General features: G+C 43.9%; 1 pseudogene; it reads left to right on the top strand.

The window, feature by feature from the left end:
• The first annotated feature begins 5,791 nt into the window (after positions 1-5,791).
• Positions 5,792-6,829, top strand: LOC147981986 (protein STRICTOSIDINE SYNTHASE-LIKE 10 pseudogene; annotated as a pseudogene).

The following is a 6,829-nucleotide window of genomic DNA, read 5'->3' as shown; positions in this document are numbered from 1 at the left end:
GTTTCGAAATGTCATAAGTAAAGGAAAAGAACATCATAATTAAATTAAATTGCACAAAAATTAACCTACGTTGGTTTGATCAATTTTCATGCAAAAATTAACTCCAAATTATATCACCGTTGGGCAGAAAATAATAAGGAATTAACGCAGCGGTCAGATCCTCCGTCAAGATGAGATGCTGATACGTCGGGACAACGCTGCTACCCGCACCATCGATGCGCCCAACCCCGGCCACCTCCATCACGAGTCCACGACTCTGCTGCCAGAAGCATCGACTCCGCCGGTTCTCGGATGACTTCCCCTCGCCCCTGCTAAATTTCAACAGTGGAGGGGCATCGATCCCATCCTCTCCAACATGTGTCTCCTATTACGAATCCATGCATCTCTCGCATCAGCCATCAGCTACCTATGTCATGGATGGCTTGGTCGCTTCCAACGCCTCTCGGATCCTGCCCGAGGAGATGAGGATTTAGTTGGTTGCAGAGAGCCAAGAGTGGGAGTGGCTAAGGTATGCTGACTTACCTGGCAGTGTCGCGCCGACGCTGCCTCAGCCGGTTGAATACCCACCGAGTCATCAACTTTGCCGACGGCGCCACCGCAACAGAAACCGCTAATGACGCCAGGCAGTGTGCAAGCCGGTGCAGACCAATGGACGCGCTCTTCCGACGAGGCCGTAGCATGCATCTTCCACCGTGTCGGTCAACATGAGTGGCAGATCATCATTGCAGATCGATAGCTGAAGCTGCAGCAAAGGCAACCACAAGGTGCCTTTTTTCCCCTTCTTTTGCATGTTCAGTTCCCTCAATTATTTATTGCTCCTTCTCTCGCCCTGTTTTCACTCAACTATTTGGTGCGCCTCCTCTCTCCCAATTAGCTTGTTTATTATACATAAGGAGAATTAATTCCTTCTCCGAGTAAGTACTACTAGTGGCAAGTCTATTTTTTATCCTTCAAGATTTTTGTTGGTGTATTTTTTGATCTAGCTCTGGTCTTTCATGCTTTTTTCTTGACCTCCAAATCCTTTGGTTGCCATATTATTTGAGTAGGATCTGCTACTTCATGCATTCTCAGTTATTTTTCTTTGCAGATCTGTATGCCTTCATGGTACCGCCTGCTACATGCTCTTCATGGAGCCACGGTCGAGGAAGCAGAGAAAGCGAACATATATGTATTTTTGTTGTTTTGTGCCATGCCACACTAGCACATTACTGTTACTATAGTTATTTACTTGCTTGCATGTAAAACTTAATTAGTTTTCCTTTCAGTTACATCATGTTATTACGAGTATATGATATGTACTTATGAAATACGCACTTCTACATGTAGATTTGCCTTCATTGGGTACAAACGGAATGAAGGTCGAGAAAGAATTACATATAAAGAATCATGAAAAAATGATTGGTCATTTATTGGTATCTTCACGTTACTATAAACTTTGTTTATGTAGGATCACCCAAGGAAATAATTCTTCATCTTTACCATGCATATTTTCTTCCCTTTTCTCCGATAACGCAGAAAAATAAATAGGAATGAAGAATAAGAGATTGTTATGCTACCGCATTCCTGTTGATAGTTTTTAAAACACACACACTTTTTGTTGTTTGTTTGAACCTTGCATGTCTCCTAGTAAGATAAAGCATGTTTCTATATTTAAGAGACATATGGTGATCAAGGAGAATGATGAGAATCATACATCAAGATTTTAGTGGGTGAGCTGTTATCTAAACTTACAAGTCATAACCCACAACTAGTGAAATTTTGGCAAACACCAAGCCTAATTTGCCAATACATACTGCCTACAATATAGCTGTAACATTTGAACCCTTCTTGGTTTACTAGGAGGTGTCAAATCAACTATAGTTCGCGTCATCACTGTAACCAAGTTATATAGTATGTCCCTTTGTTGATACTTCGGAGCATAATTTTTCGGGTAAATGAATGTTTTATTCAGTGTGAAGTGTACTATATTATGATAGTTATACCGGCTAATTTTTTGTATTGCCCCCGCAAAAAAAATTGTATTGCCATGTGATAACGGTGTTCTACTACTAAGCATGGTCTTAAGGCATATTACTACATGTGCTTCATGCTTCATACTTTTCCCGAACATAGGTTCCTCAAAAATGTTTTCTTATCTGAACATTTATTTGAAGTAGCATTCAGTTATTTTTGTTTTTAGCATATATTCCCGCAGCAACGCGCGGGGTATCATCTAGTTTATTTTAAATGTGCACCCTGGACTGTGTGCTAATCACACAGTACTAGCTAGACTCAAATATTTAAGAACACCAGATTCTGCAACATTAATCTCGCGTTGTTCATTCGAAGCTTTGATTACCAATCTAATTATCATGTCCCCTCGGTATCTAATTAGGATCCCAACTTCATAAAATAAATGTAGGTTTTAAGTTCGACCTGTAGGTTTCAATTAACCAAAGGGACAAAGCTCTATCTCAACATGTAGGGTTAGCAACCTTAGAAGTTTAAAATTTCAATAGTTGGGTAATGCACTTATTTTTCCAAGCATGAGAATTGTACTATTTGCGTGATGTTATAAGAAAAGAAATTTATAATATTCGGTATGCAGTCACTTAGTGACCAAGAAGAAAGAAGGCTTTTTTGGGAAGAAAAGAGTGGAATTTGTCAAGGACACGACTTGATACACACATACAAAAAAAAAGAGGCTTAATCGGATATGCACGCACTATTTGAGAGGCTTAATCATATGAGATGTCACCCGCTCATGATAAGCCGCACGGTCACTTTCTGACCGGCAACTAGTACAGCCTAGATCAAGAATCCACACAAGCACTTTCTAATTCATGTGAACTTAAAAAAATGAACTTTCATAGTAAAAACTGCCAGAGTTTCAGTAATTTTAAATTTTCCTGGATTAACATTCAGGAATGTCATATCAAACTTCAAGACTTTAACCAACTTTCCACCTGTTTGTACAACTTTCAGAAAAATAACAAACAAACTTTCAGATATAAAGTGGGCAAAAATTTCACAAAATCATAAAAAATTAAAAAAAAATATCCGCCATAAATTTCAACAAATAAATCTGGTCCTTTCAAAATATCATCATAAGTTTTCAACAAAAAATTACCAGTGACAACTTCCAACAATTAAATTGAAATCATCTTAAACAGTTGGGAATTGAATTGTGTTTAATCAGTTTATTTATCCAGGTAGTTCCATCCTAAAGTGCTGGCAATTGAATAGTATTTCCATCAAAGTTAGTACTAACCAGGTTAAGATAGATTGTCATGCCATTGACATGTTGAAAATACAGAGAATAGTCATTGACACCATATGCATACTTTGTATGCCATAAAAATAATTTAACCACTATAATTTTATTTATGTCCTACAGTGAAGAACTTAGATAGTTCAATGCTTTACAATATACTTCAAAATAAAATACTTGTAACTAACGAAAACATCAACTACAAAAAAGCGTAAAGCTTTAATTACACACGCATGATGTCTCAAGATTGCTAACCCGTAAGGGTGCACTGGTTAATGACTAGTGACATGAATCAAATGCACACAACTTCGCTTGTTATAGTTAAGTGGCTGAAAATGAATTACACCACTGCTAACCGGTGAGACTGAATTTATCATCTAAATGTGAATATAAATTTGTTTGTTGATCATATGAATTAAGGTTAACACCATTTAAAACAGGTTAAGGTACCTCTCTTTTGATCTGTGCATAACGCAAGTGGCCATATATTATTTGCTTCAGGATTGTTATGTATCATTGACATGAAGACGACATGTGATCAACATGGTTAATGGAGAAACAGACAAAGACAACTCTTGACTGAAAATGAGATTAATCAAACACACAAAACATCACTCGTTACAATTAAATGGTTCAAAATAAGAGACTGGTTTTATTATCCAAATTCATACATTATATATTTGTTGATAATAGCAATTAAGGGCAGCATCTGTCAACACAGACTAAGGTATCTCTCTTATGATCTGTGTATAACACACGTACTATGCCAAAAGTTCATATACACATATTTTTACAGGAAACTACTCCCTCCATTGCTAAATATCAGTCTTTTTAGAGATTTCAAATGGACTACAACATACGGATGTATATAGACATATTTTAGAGTGCAGATTCATTCATTTTGCTCCGTATGTAGTCCCTTGTTGGAATCTCTAAAAAGACTTACATTTGGGAACAAAGGAAGAATGATTGTACTAGCCATTTAAACAACCGATTACATGCCCAAATCAGAAATTTATTGATGAATGAAACCAGAATGTCAAGTGCTACTACGTGCTTAAATAGCATTTTTGTGTTGGTCAACATCCCATTTTAAGGAAACGCCTCATGTTCCAACAGAACTAGACAACTGATAATCCCATTTAGCATGCAAAATCTAGAATGAGTAGGAACACTGAATAGCAAGTACAAGGAACCTAAAAGAAGTGTATGTTTTCATGTAAGACCGCGGGGAGGCGTCGGATGGGAGGCCGACCCGCATGAGGGGAGGCTGCAGCCAACGGATCAAAGCGGGTTGGGAGGACCATCTACGTGAGACATGAACAGGGAAGGGAGTGATGGCGGAGGAGACAGCATGCATGCATGGGGCAGAGCCATGGCAGTTTAATGCATTTTGCGAGAGAATTGATGGTGTGCCTTGTTTCAAGGAGGAAGGCGAGAGATTAAAGGAACATGAGCGATTCAACATGATGAAATCGGCGGCGGCAGTGACTGGATTGAGAGGAGGAGACGTTGATGGGGCCGGCAATGGCGGAGGTGCGGTAGAGTGCGAGGATTTGGTTGGGTGTGTGGAAAGTTGATGTGTACGGTGTGCTCCTCTCCTCTCCTCTCCTCTAAACGTTGGCGTTGGTTGGGCAAGACGAGAAACGTTTGTTGGGCAAGAAGAAAAATAGTGAAAGTCTGGGAGCTCCGGGGACTCGGCTGGTGGATATGGGCGACACTGGAGCTTCGTTAATGAAACAATGGAGCACGTACATATTCAAAACACGGACTTTTGCTGGAATCAGGGAAGAAAGAAGAAGACGAAGAAGAAGCGACGGAGGCTACCATGGATGTTGAAACTTCCGAATTTGCCGGAATCGGTGAAGAAAGAGGAAGAAATATGGAGGGCTAGCTTAGCTTGTCGGCGCGGCTGGTGCTCGACGGACGGCCGGCCGCCCCGCGGACATGCATGCATGCCCGTCGGAGACGAGGACTCGGTGCACGTGGACGGACGGCGCCTAGGTTCAGAGGGAGATGTTGCCGGATTCCGGCTGGGAAACTCGACGGCGTGCGTGCCGGACGTTTGAGAGCTAGGCCGGGACAAGAGTGCATGCCAGCCGTTTCTGTTTTCAACTTTTTTTTAGGGGACCAACCTTTTTTTTTTTGTAATCGTGCGTGAGGAAAACGATTCACGATCAAGCACGATTTCACGGGTGCGTTCGGCCGTTCCGTTGCGTGCTCTTCCTCGTTTTGGTGCGTACCTGCGTACGCGTACTACGTAGCATCAGGATCCGGAAACGGTTTTCCTCCATAAACGTTGTACGATGTAGGATCGAAACCCACTCGGCCTCTATCGTACCACATACGCGCCGACTCGGACCACCAGTCCTCGATCGATCAGTGCTACCGCCTACCGCTAGTATATAATGAGGCAGTCTCCAGCTTGGATCTCTCCATCAAACCAAGCCATCCAGAGCAGAGGAGCGCTAATTAACCAACAACACGTAAGTAGGCCAGATCGATCCAAGAGCCAGCGAGAGAAACTAGCAGATCGACGACATGGGGTGCTCCATGAGCCGCCTCCTCAAGACCACTGTCACGCTGGTCATCCTCGTGCTTCTTCTCATGCCCGGGGCCTTAGCCGCCACAAGCTTCGATGCCTCACGAAGCCAACAGCTGCCACTGCCGCGAGGGACGGTCAAAGGGCCGGAGAGCGTCGCCTTCGACGGCCAGGGCCAGGGCCCCTACAGCGGCGTCTCGGACGGCCGGATCCTCAAGTGGAATGGCGAAAAGCTAGGATGGACTACCTATGCATATGGACCCGGCTATGATAGCAAGACCTGCACGCCGTCCAAGTTCAGCCCGGAGACTGAGGCTGCCAGGGAGAGCCGCTGCGGCCGCCCGCTTGGCCTACGCTTCAACCAAAAATCGGGCGACCTATACGTGGCCGACGCGTACAAGGGTCTGATGCGGGTAGCGCCGGGCGGCGGGGAGGCCACCGTGTTGGTCAACCAGGTTGACGGTTTTCCTCTGCGCTTCACCAACGGTGTTGACGTCGATCAAGTTACGGGTCAGGTCTACTTCACCGACAGCTCGATGAACTATCAAAGGTCACAACATGAGATGGTGACTCGCACCGGGGACTCGACGGGCCGCCTCATGCGCTACGACCCACGGACATCGGATGTCACGGTGCTCCAGGAGGGCATGACGTACCCTAACGGCGTCGCGCTCAGCGCCGACGGCACGCATCTCGTGGTCGCATCTACCGGACCATGCAAGCTGCTGAGGCACTGGATCAAAGGGGTCAACGCAGGCACATCCGAGCCTTTTGCCGACCTGCCCGGCTATCCAGATAACGTGAGGCCCGACACTAAAGGAGGCTACTGGGTGGCGTTGCACCGCGAGAAGAATGAGTTGCCCTTTGGTCGTGATAGTCATCGTCTCGCAGTCAGGGTCGGTAATGATGGGAAGATAGTTGAGGAGATGAGAGGGCCAAAGAAGGTGAGGCCCACTGAGATTATGGAGAGAAGCAATGGCAAGATCTACTTGGGTTCGGTAGAGCTTCCTTATGTCGGTGTTGTTAAGCGCAAGTAG

Source organism: Triticum urartu, chromosome 3A (genome assembly GCF_056163025.1).
Source record: "Triticum urartu cultivar PI428250 chromosome 3A, HENAU_Tu73, whole genome shotgun sequence".
Lineage (NCBI taxonomy): Eukaryota > Viridiplantae > Streptophyta > Magnoliopsida > Poales > Poaceae > Triticum > Triticum urartu.
This window is presented reverse-complemented; position numbering and strand designations above follow the sequence as displayed.